The 22,791-nt window shown below is 34.9% G+C and overlaps 1 protein-coding gene and 1 pseudogene across 3 annotated transcripts in view; one reads left to right on the top strand and one right to left on the bottom strand.

The window, feature by feature from the left end:
• Window positions 1–22,791, bottom strand: part of GRID2 (glutamate ionotropic receptor delta type subunit 2) — a 1,471,756-nt gene that overhangs the window by 487,473 nt on the left and 961,492 nt on the right. The window lies entirely within an intron of this gene.
• On the top strand, window positions 10,274–22,094 carry LOC119877807 (annotated as a pseudogene).

Here is a 22,791-nt window from a genome sequence, read left to right on the forward strand (position 1 = left end):
ACTTTCTCTTCTGAAGCTGTGACACTATTAGAAGTTACAGAGTAGTTTCTGAAATACTACTACTGAGATTCTAGTTGCCTTGCCTTAGGACAGCACTGTGGAGACTTGCTCCTTTGTAACTTCCTGACTACTTGAAGTGAAGGATCTAGGTTCTCCCATCACCATCACCTTGGCTCCTTGTGGTTAATTTCTGGATAAATAGGTAATTTAGGTAAAGCCTGATACTTCTTTCTTCCTACACTTCCATTCCAGACTCTTTTCCCTCATAAACAGAACAGTAACATTGTAGAAAAAGTAACAAGTATTTTCTAAAATTCTTCATAAAATGAATTCAACTCCACGATTTTTTTTTTCTGAATAAGATGATTGATTACATGGGTGGGTAAGCTACAATATCAATTAACCACTTTTTATTCTTCTCTCACTTAGGTCATTAGGAATAAAGAGGAAAAAATTACCAAGTACCTTGTGCTGGGTATTTTATTTTATTTATTTTTTTCTTATTGTAGCTTCACAATATCCCATCATTATTTTGCTCACTTTAAGAATAGAAACTTCTGTTTGGATTAAGTCTTAGGAAGACACTGACTTTTTTATGATATCAAGTTCTACTCCATAAGGAATTTATTTCTTTAATTATTACTTTCAGAGGAATGATGAACTTTATGCAAAAAACTATAATTTGGAAAATAGTTTATTTCAGAAGGCAAAGCATAATCTTGTGAGAGGGGCTAATCTAATGACTGTATACAACATTGGCTGGATTAAGACTGATTCCACAACCTATGTGCAAAGTCTTTTGCATATCAAAAAAAAAAACCCAAAAAACAAAACAAAACATAATAAAAAGAACGGTGAGGACAGTTCTTCCTGCTGGAAGGGATCAGAAGAGTTTCCAAAGAGAAAACTGTCAGTCTTTGGTCTAGGTCTTGAGTGACAGAGAGCTTTATGTAAGGTAAGTGTGGGAGGTGGTGGTGGAGGGGAGTGAGTGAGGCTGGGGGAAGCAGTGCTGAGGAAGCTCTTAGGTGACATTAATGGTAACAAGCACAGACAAGGAAGTAAGGAAGGATAGTAGGAATTCAGGGAGGAACATGTAGTTCTTAAAACTAGAATGCAGATGTAAGCTATAAAATGGAGGAAGATGAAGTTGCAAATAGTACTAAGTTTGGACATGCAACCAAATTAAATTGTCTGGTTATACCAGGAGCCAATCCTTAGTATTGGTTTTATTGGCGCAATCTAAATTTTCTAATTAATCCATCCTCCTAACAGGTGGTATTACATGCTGCAACTCATTCATTATCATCAAACCAGCATTCCAATGACCTTGACTTATGAGTGAGGACTTTAGTTTGCAACTGGCATGGTGCTTGAAGTCTATTTTTATAGTATACTCAAAACTTTTGCTTATGTAATAGTCCCATTGTGTTTTTCACATCAGTCACAACTTATTGCAGTATTTTATGTAAATTCAAGGGCATATTCACAATATAATTCTTCTGACATTTATTTCTATCTGGAAGTTAGACACATTCAGGCAGAAATTACATTCTTTCCAAAGAAACTATACAGTTTATTGTATCTAAAGACTATTAAAATCTTAGCATAAGATAATTTAGATGGGCTAAAAATCACTTTTCCTGGATTTAGAAACAATGTCTAGTCTTTCTAGATCTAATTCAGTGTGCAAGGTTTTATTTCAGAAAAACACAAATTGCCTTGATTACCAATTATGCAATCTTTTCCCTAAATCAGTAGGGAGATTTACAGTCACTGTCAACTCTTAACTTTCATAGCACTCCACATGCTTGTTTAAAAGGCTGAATTTTAATCTATACTTTAATGCATTATGTTTCTGCTAAATTTAAACAAGTTTTTAAAACTTGCATTTTGCCATTAACTTACATATTTGATCTTAGATGTATCAGGAGCTTATACATAATTAGCTTCCCTTACAGACATTTTTTAATAAAAATAATAAATATTGAAAAAACTACACATCATTCATGTTTTAAATGTAACTAGAATCCTATAATGTTATCTATTTAGTATTGTTTTTAATGTCTAATAAGAAAGGCAAATTTGTGTTAAGACTTAAGACTTAAGCCTATTCTTCTTCTTTTATAATGCACATTTTCTTTTCTTCCTTTTCACAATAAAGGTTTATATATAGAAGATTCACTATCTTTCTTAAATAACAATATAAAATAAGAAGAAGCATCTAGACATCTTTGGCCAAAGGTGTATTTCTCAGCCATGAGGAATTCTAATATTGTGTAACATAGCAGAACTTTAAAGGCATTTTGAAATGCACAGACTTAGGGAATGTCATAAAAATACCATTCCGATGGTCCAACCACATAATATTACTCGGACAGTACTTGTATTACAATTTTCTTTCTAAGAAAGTATTACATACTAGGCACACAATTTCATAGAGTACTTTTAATTATACCACTTTGGCTGGTATAGAAAATTAAACTACATATCAAGAAATTGAAAAGTTTTTGTGTTAAAAAAAAAAACAAGAATTACTGACTTGTCCTTTTTTCCTGGTCTGCAGTTAGGTTAGAGGAAATAATGTGTATGCATCTATTCATTTAACCACCCACCCATTCCCCCTTGCCATACTCATCCAATATATATTGAACATCTACTATGAAGGCCAGATGTTGTAAATATAATGACTGATTCACCTTCATTTTCAATGAATAAAATCTCCTTGAAAACACAAAAAATGTTCTTTATATTATAACTGTATTTTTATTTATAGTATTCAAAAAATATATACTTATATTATTTCATTCATATAATGCACACAACTATACAATTATGTATGTAAGTTTTATTGTAAGTTTTCAAGAAAAATTAGTATATATGAATGTATCCTAAGGTCCCGCCCCATTTTCAAAAAACAGAATAGTGGGGGGATTTGAAAATGTAACCCCTTTCTATTGTGTTCACTTATTTTAACTATGATGAAAAATTTAGTGGCTGAGTCTATGACTTCTAATATTTTCAATTTACATTTAAAGAAATAGGAAGTAAAGTTGGCAAAAAATATTATTGTGTTTCCATTTTCTACCTCTGATAGTAATGAACCAAGCTACTCTTATACGGACATATTAGGGTAGCAAATTGAAAACTTAAACATTAATAAAAGGAGACAAGAAACTGCCAGTAAAAAAGTATGAAAAAGTAGAAAATTTGTCATCTTCTAAGGAAAGAAAAATCAAACCAGATATGAAAAAAATGGCTGCTAGTGCAAAAGTAATGAACAGTGAAGCCTAACTATAAAATGTTTAATGCTTGGAACTACATAGTGCATCCATTAATATACTTCTATGACATGAATATGTTAGGTCCTTATCTTGTATAAAGTGCAACCTGGAATTAGGTTTGGAAATCTTCATGAATTCTGTGAAGCCACTAGGGTTCACCCATTCTCTAAAAGTGTTGTAAAGTTCAGCAGTAACTAAAGTCCCAGTTCAGTGTTTTCCAAATAATGTGACGTTGCTAGTTTAGCTACTCATAAGGCTTTACTTACTTTGAAAGAGGAGCCAATAGATCAGAAAAGTCAGATGTGGTATATAACTTCTTCCCATTGCCCACATCAAACCACCCTAGGGTGTGAAATGAGCACCCCAGGTCAGTATGTCAATTCCCAAGGCAATGGGAATGAACTGCCACTACACAACACCCATGCTGAGACATCTCAAAGTTTAGAAGAAATTGACATAATTAAAATTTGTATCCCTATAGATATATGTTCTCAGAGAATTTACAATAGCATCCCTTCCCTTCCTGTATATTGTGGGCACAAATTTCGAAAATGTTTTGTGAGACTAGTGAGGGCAAGAGGCTGTAGAAACACCTAGGAGATTGCTCAAGAGTGTTACTGCTCTGGGCTCCTGAAGCGATCATTGTACTACCTTAGGACAGGCCTGTGCAAAAGCTGGCATTTTCCTGCCAAAATCCTTTAAGGCAAAAAGATTCTTAAAGGAAACACCGATTTTCTCCCTTCTGGAGCAGTTCAAACTCTGCAGCCTAGCCTAAGTATTAGAATCAATCTCAAAATCTCATATTAAAGAATAATGTGGTACTTATAAAGAAAATGAGCACTTAACTCTTTTTCTCCCTTTTTCTCCATCCCACCAATCAATAATGAGATGAAAATGCAAGAATATATTTTATTCCACTCTTCTACCGTAATTGTATACATGAACTTTAAACCTATGGTGAGACTAGCAAAATGAGGTTAGTTTTGTTTGTTTGCTTTTCAACACTTACACTTTATAGGTTCTATTTTAGTAATTTTCTAGAAGATTGTTATTTAGTGTTATTTTATATTACAAAAAGAAATGAATCATGTAAGTGTATTCTGAATAAGAGAAAGGTTCATATGATTTCCAAATTTGTTTATATGGGGTCCAACATTTTTGAGGATGCAGAATGAAGAAGTTAAAGCAAGAGAAAACTTCAAATATTACCTATTTGTTTCACCCAGAACAATGATACTCACCTACATGACCTGGTGCCAGTAAGAGACTAAAATCCAGATTTCCCAAACTTCTGATTATCTACAATTGCTTTGCTAAATTACGCTGATTGCATTAGCAGAGTTTGGAGAAAGATTGTCTGGTCACACATCCCAGCTTTCCCTACGTACTTTATAGCCTTGATCCTGTTAAAAAGTCAGTTAATGTCATTCCCATTTTCAGAATTCTCCAATGGCTTACCTGCCATCTTACTCAGAGTAAACACCCAAATCCTCACGCATAAAGCCTGCAAAGTCAGCTCTCTCCCAGAGACCTTATAGACTATATATATATATATATATATATATATATAATTTCTCTGTCTCCACCAGATTGAAACCCCACCCAACCCCCAGGGTAGGGTCTGTTTATTTTTCTGTATACTGTACAGGGCTGTGTCCTCTGTGCCTGAAACAGTGTTTGGCATATAATAGGCAGTCAAGTACTTGCTGACTATTGAATTTCATACTTCATTTTCCTCAGACCAAATAAGCACAAAAAGAAAGGGATAAGCCGATTTGTTCTGCCTAATATCTTAAAGGAATTCAGCCTCACTCAAAGCAGTTTAAATCATAATATTATTACATTTGAATAACTATTCATATCTTTTAGAATCAGATTTTCTGCAAGATCTTTAAGTGATGACTAGGAGTGCTGACTGGTACATAATCTATGTTTCCCATAGTCAGGGTTAATCAGATAATAAAAATCCTGCTCCCCATTTAAACCATAAAATACAAAACACCTACTCAAACAGGAGGGGTGTAAATCTAGGAAGCAAGAGAATACAGAATCATAAACCTAGATTTATTCAAACCAGGAGAATACAGAACCATAAAGAAGAGATAAAGAAATTTTCCAGGGGAAATTTTTTAAGTTCACTCTTTTGCAACCTACTGGTTTTATAATTCAACAGAAGCCTATGTGACAGGAGATAACATAGAGAATAGATTCATATGTAAGGAACAATTTCAGGTGTATATGTTTAAAAATATATTTTATAAAATATATGTTTTAAAAACTCCATACATGCATGCACATGCATGCACACATGCACACAGACATGCACTCCAAAACCTGTCACCTGGGATAAAATCCAAACTCTGCAGTTTTATACAATGCCTTCAAAATGTGAGCCAATTTCCCCAGTCACATCAACTACTTTTGCTTTACTCACATGAAGGTGCTGACACAGAAAGTATCACGGAGCCCTGGAATTATCGTGACTTCATGTTTTCTGAATATATCAGTTCAATGACGTATGTCAAAATTAACTTGGCTATCAGTTTTAATACATAATAAATGTGTGGATTTAGACGATATAAAAAATAAAAATTCCATCAAGATTAAAGGTCTTTAAAGTATGGGAAAAAAGGCATTTATATATCTTAGGAAGTCAAAAAATATATAAAATCTAATCAAGTCATGTACAAATGTGGGAGAGTTACAGACTTAACATAATTAGATCAGAGACCCATATTACATAAGTCCTTCCAATTTATAAAGTTATGTTAAAAGATTATTTCTAGACCTCAGTATATTCCAATATAATCCTGAACAAAGCCTTTTAATATCTTGGCTCAGTATCCCCTAAACTTCTGCAGATTACCTTATTATTACTTTAATAGAAAAGATTCTTTTAAATCTAGAGGGATTCCAAATTAATAACAGATATTTTTAAGAGAATAAAACCAGACATGTTTATATCTTGGTGTTAGATATATTACTACTTTATGTACTAGTCAAGTTCAAAATCTGTCTACTTGTAATGTGCCTAATTGGAGGAATATGATTGAATAACTAATTTAGATGCTATTTTAACGCAGAAATTTTATTAAGTTTATTTATCATATTGGCACTTATACAAAAATTTAAGAAGCCACATGTTTATGAATCTATTAGAATACTTAGGACATTTTGTTAGTTGTATAACTGAGGCAGAGTATTTGGAAAGGTAATCATACATACTAACTTACAATTGCACTTTACAATATTTGAAGGTATTTAATTAACTCTTTAAGTGAGACCAAATATTCAAAGTTTTATTTATTTATTTATTCATGAGAGAGAGGCAGAGACATAGGCAGAGGGAGAAGCAGCCTCCTTGCAGGGAGCCCAATGTGGGGCTCCATCTCAGGACCCCGGGATCACGCACTGAGCCAAAGGCAGAAGCTCAGCCACTGAGCCACCCAGAAGTCCCAATATTCAAAGTTTTAAAAGTGTTAAAACAGAAGGAGGACAGCGAGATTGAAAAAAAGAGAGAAAGACTGACAACAAAAGGCTTTATAAAGGTAAAATCTTAGTAAGGAAGTAGATATTTTGACTTGTCACTTTAATAAGTTGTATGCTAATTTTAAAACCAAAGCGACTCCTACATCATCTTTTCTGTTCACAAAGACCTCCCTTAAAGACACCAAAGAGTCATTATGAAACATTCTTTAACTTCCTTGCGTAAAGTTATTTTTTTCCTATGATTTTATAATAAAAATATTCCTATATCTGTAAAAATTCTTCCGTTTTTCTATTTAAAACTCTTTCCTTCAGTAGACCATGAGCTGCTTATAAAGGCTTTTGTATTCTGATTCTCTACTCAAATAAAATTTATTTGAAATAGCTGGATCCTTTAATAGCTGGATCCATCCTGAAGCTGCTTTCTAAATAATGTGATGCTTTGCTCTGCCCATAAAATTGCTGCTACCTCTGCTGGCCATTTCTTCCTTTGCCCGTTAGGAGTGAGCACTTCCCAGCCCTGCGAACTGTTCCTCCACCCTGTGTTGTGCCCTTGCCAGCTCTCCCTCAGAGATCTCATTTAGTCTCACAGTTTTTACCGCTGCCTCTCAAATCAATACCACTACTTCAATCTCTGCCTTTGAACGCCAGCCCCGCATTTCTGATTACCTGTCAGACATTTCTATTGAGATTTTTTATCTCATCAAGTAACATGGCTTACAATAAAAGGCAAAATCATTCCTTCGAAGCCAACATATTCCATCCATGGTTTTCTCAATTTTTAGCAGGAGCAGCATTATTCTTCCAGTAACCTACTACTGAAAACATGGAATCATGATTGGCATCTCTTTCCATCCATGTCTTCACATTCTCAGTGAGTCTCCTTGAGCATTTATTGTTCTATTATCAGTCCTTTTCTATCATTCTCTCTACTGCCATCATCTCCTCTCCTCTCTGCCACCATAGGTCAGGTCCTGACCATCTCCCGTATTTAGCAGTTGGCTAACTGTTCTCTCCAAATGACTTCTTTCATTGTTGTGATAATCTTACAACTTGCAAAAAACATGTTACTGCCAGGGTGATCTATCAAATTGATCCACATTGTTCCTCTGATCTACCTTAAATACAAAGAGTCCAAACACTTTAGCCATAAGTTTAAATGCTCTGCATTCTACATCATAATTCTCTATCTTATTCCTCACTATTTGCTTTCATGGATGCTCTACTCCAGGAGCTGGCACACGTCCCTTTTATTTTTAAATTTGTATTTATTTATTCGACAGAGAGAAAACACAAACAGGGGGAACAGCAGAAAGAGATGGAGAAACAGGCTCTTCGCTGAATAGGGACCCAATGTGGAGCTCGATCCCAGGACCCTCTGATCATGAGCTGAGCCAAAGGCAGATGCTTTATCAACTGAGCCACCCAGGTGCCCTATACTTTTTCTTATAAAAAGCCAGAAAGTAAATATTTCAGGCTTTGTGGGTCATACGGTCTATGGTCTTTGTCCCGACTACTCAGCACCACCATTATAGTACAAAAAGCAGCCATTATAATACGTAAACACATGGATATGGCTGTGTTCCAATAAAACTTCATTTAAAAAAAGAGAGGGAGAGAGAAAAACCCACCAACAATAGGTGGGGGTACTGATTTGACAGGAGACCAGATAAAGCCCACACCTGTGTCTAATCGAATCACGCTTATCTTCTCCCTTTCTTCAGATTCAATCGCCTTCTCACTTCCATAGACTTGTTCACATCTCATATGTCCCCTCTTTTCTGATCATGGAAATCTTATGCATCTCTTTTTGCCTAATATTCTCTTTGGAAACTTCTCTTAATACTCAATTCTATTTTTCCTCAAAACTTCAGTAGATTTTCCCTTTCTTAGTCTCTTCATTCATTAAAGAAACACTTATTACTCACACACCAGGCACTATTATAGAAACTAATGCTACAAAGATGAGCAGGCACTGTAGGACTAAGTCTTGTGTGAATGGAGTGGAGGTGGAGATGAAAGTCTTGGTGAGTTAGAGTGGCTTTCTTTCATTTAATAGATGTGATGAAACTATGGATAGCACATTTACAGTTGGCTAATATAGTCAAAATGTATCTAAATTTAGAAAGCAATGGTAAAGAATAATCACATTATAGATATATTTTAAATTACCTCTATATTTAAAAATTAACTATAGTTATTTTAAAGTTTTTATAACAAATAGCTAATAAGCACTTAAAATATTAACTAAGCATAAGTGATATTATTTTTAATTGCCAACTAAAAGTTTAAAGCCCAAGTGTCTTATGATTTGTTATAACATTAAATTATAAATAACAACAAACTACATATATAGAGTAAAAAACAAAAAAAGAAGATAAACTAAAGGACATCCACTGGTAATCCTCTATTTGCAAGTATGCTAACTTTGCTAGAGCCATGTGTCTATTTATTTTTCACTGTGGCACCAAGCAGCTATTTTGCAAGTAAAATTAGTAGACACATTAAATACTTTCAACTTGTTTAATAACAATTCTAAGTTGAAGTGAAATAAAACAAAAGGTTTATTTCTAAACAAAGAAAGGTAAATATATATATCTTAAAAACAAAATAAGGGGTACCTGGGTAGCTCAGTCGGTTAAGCAACTGACTCTTGATTTTGGCTCATAGCATAAAGACATTTATGTGTGCCCACCATCTTTTCCAATAGATCATATGCTTATAGGGAGCAAGGATCATATGGGGTATGTTTTGCTATCCATTTTGCTCTTTATAGCATCTATTGAAAATATTTGCTGATGACTACAGAAGCCAAAGATATTAGAGAAATACTTAAATTATTATAAGGTCTGATTTTTTTTTAAGCATAGGAGTAGTAGTTTTGCTAATTATTCTGTATTTGATTTAAAATCAGCAAGTATATGCAATATATATAAGAAACTATAAATAAAAGAAATAAGAAACTATATCTGCTTTAGCAAGGCTGCAGGATACAAGATTATAGACAAAAATCAATTATATTTCTGTATATTACAATAAACAATCCAAAATAAAATTAATAAAACAATTCCACTTAGAATCAAAAAGTATTTATGAATGAAATTAACAAAAGAGGTACAAGACTTGGATGCTGAAAACTACAAAATGTTGTTGAAGGGAGTTAAAGATCTAAATACATGGAAAATCAGCACATGTTCATGGATTGAACGACAATACTTTTAAGATGGTAATACTCTCCAATTTGATGTACAGATTCAAAACAATGTCTATCAAAAATCTTAGCTGCCTGTTTGGCAGAAATTCACAAGCTGATCATAACGTTTACTGGAAAATGCAAAACAATCTTGAAAAAGAGCAAAGCTGAAGACTTACATATTCTAATTATAAACTTACAGCAATCAGGACAGTGTGGTATTATTATAAGGCCAGACATATAATAGAACAGAGCTGAGGGTCCAGAAGAATAGATTCACATTTTTAGTCAATTGTATTTTGACATAGGAGCCATGGACATTCAACGGGTAAAGAACAGGTTGTTTTCATCAAATGACGCTGGCACAACCAGAGGTCTACATGCAAAAGAATAAAGTTGGGCCTCACCCTCACATAATGTGCAAATATTAACTCCAAATGGATCACAGACTTAAACGTAAGAAGTTAAAACTGTAAATCTTAGTAGAAAACTTAAGTCTTAGTGATTTGAGCTAGATAATGGCCACTAAAAAACATAAATCAAAATACAATGAGATATCACCTAGCACCCTCTAGGATTGTAATAATAATAATAATAATAATAATAATAATAATAATAATAGATAATAACTAGTCTTGATGAGAATGTGAAGAAATTGGACCCCTCATACATTGCTGATGGGGATGTTATACAGTACAGTCACTGAAAAAACAGTTGGGTAGTCCTCAAAATGTTAAACATATAGTTGATCAAGAGAAATGAAAAAATCCAAGTATCCATAAGAAATGAAAAAAATATTGTCACATGAAACTAGTACATAAAAATTCATAGCAGCATTATTCATAATAGCCAAAAAGTGGAAACAAATCAAATATTCATCAACTAATGGATAAGCAAATTAATTAAATCCAGACCATGGGATATTATTTACCAATAAAAAGGAATGAAATACCAACCCATGCTACAACAGAGGTGAGTCTTGAAAGTATAATGCTAAGTGAAAGAGGTCAATGATGAAAACCCACATATTGTGTGTTTCTATTTATGTGACATGTACAGAGTAGGCAAATCCACAGAGAGAGAAAGTAGATTTGCAGTTGCCAGAGTTTGGGGGAAGGAACAAATGGGAAGTGACTTCTATTGGGTACAGAGTTTCTTCAGATTTAAGGTTAAAAATATCTTTAAAATAGATAATGGTGAAGGCTGGACAATGTGAATACACTGAAACCACTGGATTTTACACTAAATATCATCATATTTGAAGTATAACTCAAAATAGCTGGTATATTTTTGAAAATCTGAACTTGATTCAGAAGATGGAATAGGTTTCTTTTTCAGAAAATAACAAACAAAATAAAATCTCAGACTAGACTCTATGGCACAGACACAATATTTTTTTTCTGAAAAGCTAAATTATTCTCAAGATTCTAGTCCTGTAGCCAGAGCCAGCATTTATGCACAGCCAACACTCCTATCAAAGAAATGTAATTCTTAGAATAGCTTCAAAGTTTCCTAGTTCCTTCTTGTAAATGGAAGCCAGAGCTAAGAAGGTACTCGTTTCTCTCACTCACTAGAGTGTTAAGTTTCTGTGGCCATTCCTAAAATTCTGCAGTGGAGCTAAATAAAACCTTATAAAATTGAAAAGTGATGTGAAATGAAATTCATGGATTATCCAAACTCTCATATTTGTTCAAAACTGTTTACTTCTTTTTTCTTAAGTCTGCTAGCGATCCTTCTGAGAAGTTACAGTAATAAATACATTCAAGCTGCCTTTCAATTTTTCTCATTTCCTCAAATCTAGTCTTGTAGTTCTGAGTCTTAATGGCAAGACTGAAAATGTTACTTTGTGCCAACTTGTAGGCCAACTAGTCTGTATACAAAAGTGAGCAAAACAGTAATAGATTGTTTTCTAAAGGTTTAAAGTTTAGTGAGAGCACCATGCATCAATTCTCACTCTTAACAGTCACTATCCCTCATATCCTGTTTTATTTATATTTTCACAAAATTTGCCACTTGATGGACCCTTACATTTGTTTGTTCTATTTGTTTATTGTTTGCTCCTCTGCCTTAGAATGACAGTTCCATGAGAGTAATGAAATTCTCTGATTTCTTCCATAGTGAATCCTCAACAATGCCTGGTACATGGAAGATCAATAATTTTAACTGAATGAATTCACAGAAACAACTTTTAGGGAAATTTTGAAGGCTACCTGTTACATAAGGAGCTGTGCCCTTAGGTAATATTCAGAGACAGTATATCTGGATTCTGGTCCTAACTTCAAAACCTACTCCAACATGTATAATGTCTTGAATATACTATTTATTAGCCCGATCTTCAAGTTATTCTTCTGTAAAAGAGAGAAACTTATTTCTGTTCTATTTTCAGAATATGTATTCAAATAAATGAATGTGTGTGAAATTACAAAATACTACAAAGACATAAATGTGATTACTAGACTATGCCTTCCTTGATCAGATTATAACAATTATGTATTGACGTTGAGTTTTGTAAGTATTAAATTGCATAGGCAACACTCATAAAGTACCATTAAAAAACCTTATTTTAAAAAAAAAAAAAAAAAAAAAAAACCTTATTTTTTTTTTGTGCGTCTCATAATCCTTTTATTCTTCATAGTTAATTTTCTTTTACTCTCAGATAAAATTCAGACAGGACCCATGATTTCTCTGTTTAGTCTTAAGCAATAAACTGACTAATGGTCACATTTTTAATTCAGTGATTTAAAAATCTCTAGCCTTAGTGAAAATTCAAACTCTGATTCAGATTAGATATTGAGGCTTCTCTCCCTCCTCCAACATGCAGGTTGGATATTTACAGCTGAGGACATTTGGTTGACTTTTTTTTCTCATTCTCTAACCATCTATTTTATGACTTTTGCCCCCTTAGCTTCCTAACTGGGGTTTCTGGCTCCTTCACAGTTGAAGCACAGGAAGGCAGAAGAGGAAAAAGAAAACCAAGAAAGTTATTTCTTTATGTTCCAGGTCCTGGATGTACAACTTTCATAGGTTCTCTGGAAACCACAACACTTAAGCTTTCTCTTCCCAACACACATTTTCATGGATGTTCCTATCACACAGAATTTGTATCTATTCTCACTGATTGCTAACTTCTTCTTCCCCAATCCTTAGGATACTGGCGGTACCTCCGGATTCTTTAGCAAAGTTTCTCTAGTGAGATCTATTTGTTACTATATGCAGCCTTTAGGATGGGACCTAAAATGACCCAGACAAGAGATATTCTATCTTCTGTACGTCTAGTACCTCACCCATAGGACACACGTATAACTTGCCCTATGAACACTATGAATTCATATTACATAATGTAGCATCAGTCTCTCCTTCAATCAGCTATCACAGATCAGTTACTCATGATTAAGGGGTATGAATCAGCCACTAGGCTTCTGTCCTTTAACCTACAGGACATACCTATCACATTTTCCAGTTAGACTCTCTCACACCCTCTCTCTTGACTGAGGTGGAGGCTGAAACCTTCTCCAACTCTCTGTGGTGGAAGTTGGGTGGGTGGGGTGCCTCAGTAGAAGGACTCATGGTGACCTAATAGCTTTCTCTAAAGAAATTCTTCAAAACTCTTAACTTCCAATACACTTATATTCTCTATGTGAGTAGGGCACTTAAGAATTTAAGTTATTGCCCCCTCCTCTGACAAATTTTTGTTTTGGTATTGTATCCATTTTAGAAAGTCATCTGTATTGCATCTTGATGTCACAAAAAAGCTTTTCAATTCACCATCCTGTTACATTTTTAGCCGTGAAATCCTATGGCCTCCAGCATGTGCATGTAGATAGATAGTTTAGGTCCTCACTGCCTTAAAATAGTTTTTACTTTGGTTTTCTAGCTCATCTTTTTGCCTATTGTTTTTTCTTCCTCAACTACATTTTGCTAGAGAGTCAAGTTCCTTAAATACTACTCTATGCAAGAAAGATACTTGCTTAGAGGAATTTAATAGCTTCACTTGCTTACTTGGGAAAAAGAATCTGAATACTTCAACATCCTGCTGTGCCTACCTTCTTTGAGGGTGAAACAGAAGCTGATTATGGCAAAGACATCATTCCTAAAGGATTATAGAAATCATATGTAAATCTCAGAAAGCCTGGGAAACAGGAAAAGTAGGCTTTTACTACAAATGGCAACGACTCTTTCCTGTCCCTTCCATGGTGTGCTGAGAGGCAGCCCAGGATGTGATCCTCTTCTTCATTAACAATCTGCCCAAGAGAGAACAGGACTTTCTTTTCTACATATTTGAGTCCCTGAAAGGATATTTGAGTGAAGTTTGGGTTCTAAGTTTTACTGAATTCTCTGCTTTAGTGCTGCTTATGACAACATCCTCCAGTTATTTTTTCAAGGGAGACCACTTAGTAAGACTTATTGCCTCAGTAGAATTTACAAATAAAGAACAACATTGAATGTCCATAATCTTCATTTAGTCCCAGAAAATTACACTTCCTTAAACTCCTCCCCAACTGTACACTTCAATCTTCAGTTGCCACTCTGTAATATTTGATTTTATTTGACTTGTTATTTGTCTTGATGATTCTCTAGTGAGCTTTGTCCATCTTAATGTGAAATTTCTGCACCCAAATGTTGACTAACAAGAACAGTTTAGTCGATACAGACGAGGCCTTCTAATTTCAGATGAGGAATTTAACTCACTGCTAAATTAGGCCATGGCTCCCCAACATTAGGCTAGTGGTTTTCTACACAGTAGAATTATCCAGAAAGCTTTTTAAAAAGCCAGGTCTCATCCCAAGAGACTGATTTAATTGATCTGGGTTGGTAAGCAGGCACTGGGTATTTATTTTAACAGTACCCAAGTGATTAAAGGTATAACAAAGCTTAAGAACTACTGCATTGGGCTGACCACAATTTTATTCTAGACATGGAGTCTTCCTAGCATTGACTAAAATTATCTTGCATTATGTCTGGATATGACCCTGAATTAAAAGATACTGACATGCTAATTTTTCTTCTTGATTTCAAAATTATATATCTGTAGAAATATGGTTTCAGGAAATAGATTCCATCATTATCATAATTTTATGATGTTCAGTCATAAAACTTGTATTTCTCCTCATCAGTTGAAAATAGGCACAGGAAAGGAAGAACCATTCATTCAGTTCTCCATCAATCTAACAGAATATGGGTTCCGAAGATCACGCAACAAGCCTTTCTTTCTTCTTTTTTTAATTCAACTCTCTGAGATGATGGATGTGCTTTGGTTTAGTGCTTTTATATTTTTCTCACCAAGATACCAGTTGCCAGTTTAGATATCTGGCTGCAATTTAGTAAGTTATTGGTCTTTCTTTATTCTATGTATTCATTTGTATAATTATATCTTCTCTGACTTCCCCCAGCCTGAGCTAGGTAAAATGTAACATGCAAGAGGTGAAGGAACTACCTAACAAAATCTATATCTAATTAAAATCTATTTTTATTTCACCAAAATCATTGTGGGAGACCTTATTTCAGCTAATGATATAGTCCTGTGATGTCTTAGATTCACCCTACCCTATAGCTATATTTATCTTACCCTATAGTTTTTATTTGTTTTTTGTTTTTATGAACTGAATGTTTGTATCCCCCCACCCCAATTTATATGGGGAAGCCCAATGTGACTATACGGGGAGATAAGGCCTATGAGGAGGTGGTAAAGTTTAGGTGAGGTCATAAGGGCCTCACCTTTACTATAATTTATTGAAGAAATGAACATGATCTACACATTATGAAATAGATTTAGAAACAAAGTCTCCTTTTACCCATAAATTACAAGCTTCCTGCCAAATTTACTGGATTGTTCAGGAATAAAATACCATTTGCAATCTCTCTATGCCTCTCACCTTCTCTCTGAGCGTCAACTTTATTCTGTCAGTCTGGTTATCTCCAAGAAGCAGGACTGCAGGCACCTTTGGGCTTTTATTCTTAAAGCTTAGGATCAAAAGGAGAGAGATCCCTTTCTCACGGGTTTCCCTTATAAAAATCCTGGGAAAAATTCTGGTTGATTTATCTTGGCTGACAAGTTTATTACTGGACCATGGGATCTACAAGGCTGGTATGAGAGATGCCATGATTGGTCCAGCTTAGGTCATAAACTCAAATCTTTGACTGTGTATGTGTATGAAAAAAAGAGAGAGAGAAAAGGAGAGAGAGAGAGAATGGTGGTGCTATTATGGATATATAAAAACAACACAGATGGCTCACATAATATGCCTAGGGATGATATTTCTTTTTCTCTCTCCTATAACTAACAGTGTTACAGGCTACATTTCAGTTGGCTCTCTATAGAATGAGTATCTCCTACAATTTCTAAATTAATCACTTCATATTCATTTGATAAAGTGGTTCTACAGATCGTTCACAACATAGTTGGATTGAAGAGATTAGGGAGTTAAGAAAAATTAAATGAACAATTTTCCTAAATCTAGCATGTAGATGATAGCACCTGGACTCCATCTGTTGTAAATGGATTTGTTTTTCAGTAAATTGAGACAAGTTTTTACATGTTCCAACTGTAGGCAAACTGTGGACTTTATCTTTTTAGCTCCTGATTCAACAGCGATACTTAGAGCCCAAATGAGCTTTGAACACTTTCACGAGGGAACAGGCAAAATGGAATCCTGAAGAGACTACCAGGAATTTACATAATTTTAACTTTATTGGACTTTGTAAAATCATAATCAAACTTAAACATAGCTCTTTGCATTGGACTCAGAAGCAATAATCGGAATAAACATAGGCACTAAATGCATATCTCTGGGAAACAACAACAACTGTGGAACACAGGAACCAGAGGTCAACCAGGAAGCTTATTTCTCCTTCCCATACTTAGGATATATGCTCTAGGTTTGATATCCTCAAGAGAATTTTCAATTTAAGGCTTAAAAGTATCTCCTCACACAGCTTGTTTCATTAGAAAGCTTAACTTCAAAGAAAAAAATAAGATTATTTTTGCCACTGTTTAAAGCTTCAAAGGAGCTAATCCTCATCTTGTTAACCATAATTTTGCTATGACCTTATCCAGATAAGATCACTTTATAACCTATGTCAAATAAAGAAATTCCTAAAAATGACAGAAGCATTACTAAGTATATAAATTACTTAAACTACTGGGTTCCTAGTGTCATATTTAATGAATAATAATTGGATGTATTGCATTCAATATTTCTTGTGATAAAAATTATAAAGAAGCCAAAAATAATAATATTTTATTTACATATTTCAGTGACTGCTCTTGGATCTTTGAATCTATGCACAAAAATCCCTTCTGCACTGAATTGGAGTTTTACATAGGATCCCTATTATTTGCTGCCTGAATGTAACATGAATTTTAATAACATTGCAAAAAACAAGTTCAGCAAGAATCATCACAGATCAGTTAATAATTTCAAGTGACACAAAACAGGACTCTCTCTTCTCAACTGCCTAAAAACAAACAAATTCATTTTAATGAATTGAAACCACTTTTAGCTGACTTTTATGTTCCCATTCCATAGCCATTAAGACGATACATGTGTTTCTCTGTAATGATTTAGAGTCTTTGTCACAAACTAGTAGTAGCCTGCTTTTGAAGGATAGAATGTTTCATTTTTTTACAATGGTTTTTATCTGAATAGTTGTTTCTGACATTCCTTTTCAAATTACCAACTCCAACCCATAAAAAAGATACAGAAATCAAAATCTGTAAGATTTAAAAATCAGGATCATCATCCAGCTGGACTCTGGGAAGATGATCCACTAATTATAAGGCAAATGAAATTAGTTTGAGGAACATACACATGAAGGCAGGTCAAATTATCTATTTAATCCTAATATGATATATTAGGATTTAAGCATATTTAAAATGTAATACACAATTATTTAAGGCGTCACAAATCAATGGGAAGGGATGAATTTTTGACTATAGAGAAAATTGTTCAATTACTTTGACCAAAATATTAATTTAGTTCTTCATAAAATACCAACAAAAACTTAAGATGGATAGAGAAAATAATTGTTGATATTCAAACCATAAAAAGGGTTGTGGAAGGAGCAAGTCTCTGTAAGTCTGGTTTCTTGCTGAGAAAGGCTTTCACTATTTAAACTTTAGTATATAAAAGCATAAGGAAAGGAATTTGACTGTATTAAAATTACAACTTCCTGTGAGTCAAAACAAAAATGAATAAAAAGCAAATCATCCATTAGAGGAATATTATAAAAAAATGACAAAGGGTAAAAAACCTTAGCATGGAAAGTTCTAACAAAAACTGATAGAAATACTATGCTTGCAAAATATAAATGATAGAGGAATATGTATAACCAAAAAAAAAAGGGGGGAAGAAAATGTATGCTTATTTGACACTAATAATAATAGAAATGCAAATTGATCTCATTTTTCCCCCTGTAGTTATCAAGAGTTTACAACAATGTGACTCCCTAGTACTGACAAGTGGACTAAAGAGGCAGAGTTCTGTAAATAGACACCCTCATATAGCTGCTTGAGGCACGGGAAACTTCTTGAAAAAAAGAAAACACTGGAAATAACATTTAAAAGCTTTCAAAAAGTGCTATATGCTTTAGTAAAGCAATTTCAGTTTTGGAAATCTATTCATTGCATTCATTACAATACTTAAAAGAGTAAAAATGGAAAAAACCTAAACACTCAAAAATACAGGAATATTTGCATAATTTAAGTTATGACCATAAAATATATCCATACAGGCTTGTAAAACATAATAATGGAAACCCACCAAAATATTAAAAGGATATTATTCAGAGTACTAAAATTATGGATGATTTTTCTTATTCACCAAGCTTTCTACAAGGAATAGGTAATTCTTATATAATTGGACAAAAACAAATGATTTAAAAATCCCTGTAAATTGAAGTGGGGAATATATGTGTATAATTATTTGAAGAACATCCAATTTCAAGGTATTTTATGTTTCCTTCTTGAATCAGCCTGGGACCTTAAAATACTATGTATTAAGGTTACAATACCCTCCAGAATTGCCTTCTTGAGCATTCACAGTTATGTTATCAGCCTTTATCAAAAGATTATTTCAAAACAGCCATATTTATATTTGGTTTACAAATACAACCACTGAAAAGAATAAAGTCATCTGTGGGACACTGCTTTTAGAAAGGGAATGCTAAGAAAGGGGACTAGCCTGTTTTATTATCCCCAAAATAATAAGACCTATGTAACTGACTATGTCTTTTTGGGCTTTTAAGATATTGGAACCAAATTCCCAAACTCAAATATCTTAATGATATTAGTTGACTTGAGTGTACTTTGATATTTTTGCTTCTTAGTTTTCCTTTATTAGACACACTGACTTAGTTCTGTTATATCATTTTTTTTACTGATTCTCTATTATTCATTTTAATACTTTAATATATATTTTATTCTTTTGGTTCACTCAAACACTTTGTAGAAGAAGCCAGAAGTTGTGTAAATAAGACCAGAAAACTATGGTTTGGCCCCTTGCCTGTTTTTTACGCAATCTTGAGCTAAGAATAGCTTTACATTTTTAAAGAATTATAAAAAATGCATACATACATATATCATAAGAAAAGACTATGCAACAGAGACCATAAATGTCTCACAACGCCTAAAATATTTATAAAGGAAGTCTGCCAACCTCTGGATTAGGTAGATGGCCAGATGGGTAGTCAGCACATTGTTAGAGTGTCTATGAAAATTCTCCACAATAGGAATACATACTCTCCTTCCAAGCTTCTCTTTTAATATAAGCATTTATTCAATTTACTATAATCAATATATTTAAGCTGATATTCAAGACTTGGCCCCTTAACCATATCATGCCCACTCTCACCTTTTTAATCTCTGTATATAATTTATTCCATTTGGAAGTTTCCTTTATCCTTTCGTCTATTATTTCCTGATGCTCGTGGCAATCCGAGACTTAGTGATTGCAAAATTATAGAATCTCACATAGTACTCACACCATGTAATACAGTAGATAGACATTTATAAGACCCTCTCATCAATACTGACTTGTATACATGCCTAGTCCCACAAAGAGGCTGAAAAACACTTAGGTGCAGTGATCACAATTTTTTTTTTTTTTTGGTAGTTCCCAATATATCTAAATACTTTGAAGCTTCCTATAAATCAGTGTGTCTTAAAGTGTAGACACCAACTTGTTAGAAATACAGATTTTGAGCCCCTTTGAAAGTGTTCAATTATAATCTTTGGGAGTGAAGTTTGTAAAATTCATCACGGGTGATTCTTTAAAATTTGAGAAGATAGACATATATTTGTTGATTCATTATATGTATACTGTGTCAGTGCATAGTTAATCCCAGTCCCAGGGATGTGTGATGAACAGGATGCTCAGTCTGGCACTGATCATTCATTATTCTCAAGCCCAAGTACCTACACGTAGGTCACAGAACTGTGTGCTGGTTGGGCCTCGGTGATTGTCTTTTTGCTTCTACAAGCCAACATTTCAGTAAGGACGAGCCCAGGATGTAAACTGCTGAGTATAGTCAAGATCTCTGCAGTGTAATTCTTGCCACCTTGTATATCTTGTGTTTCTATATTTATATTGATAGGATTTCAGGGAACATAGTTTATAATTCATTTCACCCAAATGTGCCACAAGGGAACCAGAAACTCCATAATAATCCTATAATCAGCCTATTAGAGGAGTAGGATTTCTGCCCCTCAAGTACAAACCAGTATTCATGACTACCATATTATAAGACTGGTTCTTAGGTTACAAAACAATGCTTTTGTAATTTTTAGTGTCTGCAAAAAACAGATGTCACATAAAACATAAAACAGTGATACTTTGAGTATAAGTAATGGTTGATGATTCAATTCCTCTTCCCTTTTGCTTTATTTAAATCTGCTCAAGGGATCCCTGGGTGGCGCAGCGGTTTGGCGCCTGCCTTTGGCCCAGGGCGCGATCCTGGAGACCTGGGATCGAATCCCACGTCGGGCTCCCGGTGCATGGAGCCTGCTTCTCCCTCTGCCTGTGTCTCTGCCTCTCTCTCTCTCTCTGTGACTATCATAAATAAATAAAAAAATAAAAATAAATAAAAATAAATAAATAAAAAAAATAAAATAAATCTGCTCAAATTAGGCGCGGAAGCCTGCGCGAACACTCCGAGCCCACCTGCAGGTGGCCTCTCCACGCCGCGCTGTGCTCTGCCCGGGCGCCCCCGCCGCACCTGTCGGCGGCCCCCGCGTGGCGCTGCTGCCCAGAGCCAACAAGGGCGTGGGTTCGCCACGGCGCGGCCGGTGCCGGCAGTTCTTGGGGTCTGGGTGCTGGTGGCGCGGGACGGGGCGCGGGGCCGGGCGGCCGTGCAGCAGCTCCAGGCCGAGGGCCGGAGCCCGCGCTCCCACCTGCTGGCATCGACCAGGAGCAGAGCATCCGCGCCCTGCGCGACCTGCTGCGCAAGGAGCACGCGGGCCTGGACCTGCTGCTGCTCAACGACGCGGCCATCGCCTTCGAGACAATGATCCCACACCGTTTCGCGTGCAAGCAGAAGTGACCAGGAAAACAGACTTCTTTGGACCCTGAGGCGTGTGCACAGAACTGCTGCCTCTAACGAAAGCCCAAGGCAGGGTGGTGAACGTGTCTAGCGGGGTGAGTGTCCGAGCCCTAGTTTAAAAGCTGCAGCCCAGAACGACAGCAGAAGTTTGGAAGTGAGGGCATCACAGAGGGGGAGTTGGAGGGGCTCCTGAGCAGGTTCACGGAAGACACAAAGAAAGGCGTGCACAGGCATGAGGGCTGGCCTGATACCGCCTATGGAGTGACAAAAATCGGTGTCACTGTCCTGTCCAGAATCCATGCCAGGAAGCTGAGTGAGCAGAGGAGAGGTGACAAGATCCTCCTGAATGCCTGCTGCCCTGGGTGGGTGAGAACAGACACGGCAGGACCTAATGCCCCTAAGAGCCCCGAAGTAGGAGCAGAGACCCCTGTCTACTTGGCCCTTTTGCCCTCAGATTCTGAGGGGCCTCATGGAGAGTTTCTTACGGAGAAAAAAAAAGTTGAACAATGGTGAGCTTAATTCAGGCCTTCATCCACAGAACCCTTTAGGATAACCCCCTCCTTTGACCAAAAGGATTCTTCCATTTTCAATAATAAGCCAAAAGAAAGAAAGAGAAAGAAAGAAAGAAAGAAAGAAAGAAAGAAAGAAAGAAAGAAAGAAAGAAAGAAAGAAAGAAGAAGAGAAAAGAGGAAAAGAAAAGAAAAGAAAAGAAAAGAAAAGAAAAGAAAAGAAAGAAAAGAAAATGTATAACATATCCCTATTAGCATGGAGTTAGAATAGGCTACTAATTTCATGAAGGTGTTTTTGATTTCTTCTGTAATACAGGGACAGAAAACATGAAATCATGAACCCAGAGATGAATAAATATTCATTTATTAAAAAAACTATTCAAATTATTTAATGTAGTAGTATGCAAAGGGTAGCACCCTTTTAAGTTGCAAATTTCTAATAAATAAAGAAATATCTAGTTAATTTTTCTTATATCTTATATTTTAATATTCTATTATTTCTATTCATTATAGGATTTTCTTGTTTTTTTGAAAAAATATTATGGGCAATGTGCCCAAAAGGTGTGTTTTGATTATTAAAATTTGATATCATATAATAGTTCCTCTTATACAGATAATATAGAGAATAAGAAAAAGCAATTGAAAGCATAAAGAAAATTTTATTTTCAAAATATAGTAATATAAGATTGATTTTGTAATAAACCCCATGGACTTATAGTTGATTAGACAGGCTAGTGAGAATCACCCTCTCAAGTGTGGCAAAGTATCAATACTTTTTATAACATAA

The sequence above is a fragment of the Canis lupus genome, chromosome 32 (genome assembly GCF_011100685.1).
Source record: "Canis lupus familiaris isolate Mischka breed German Shepherd chromosome 32, alternate assembly UU_Cfam_GSD_1.0, whole genome shotgun sequence".
Taxonomy (NCBI): domain Eukaryota; kingdom Metazoa; phylum Chordata; class Mammalia; order Carnivora; family Canidae; genus Canis; species Canis lupus.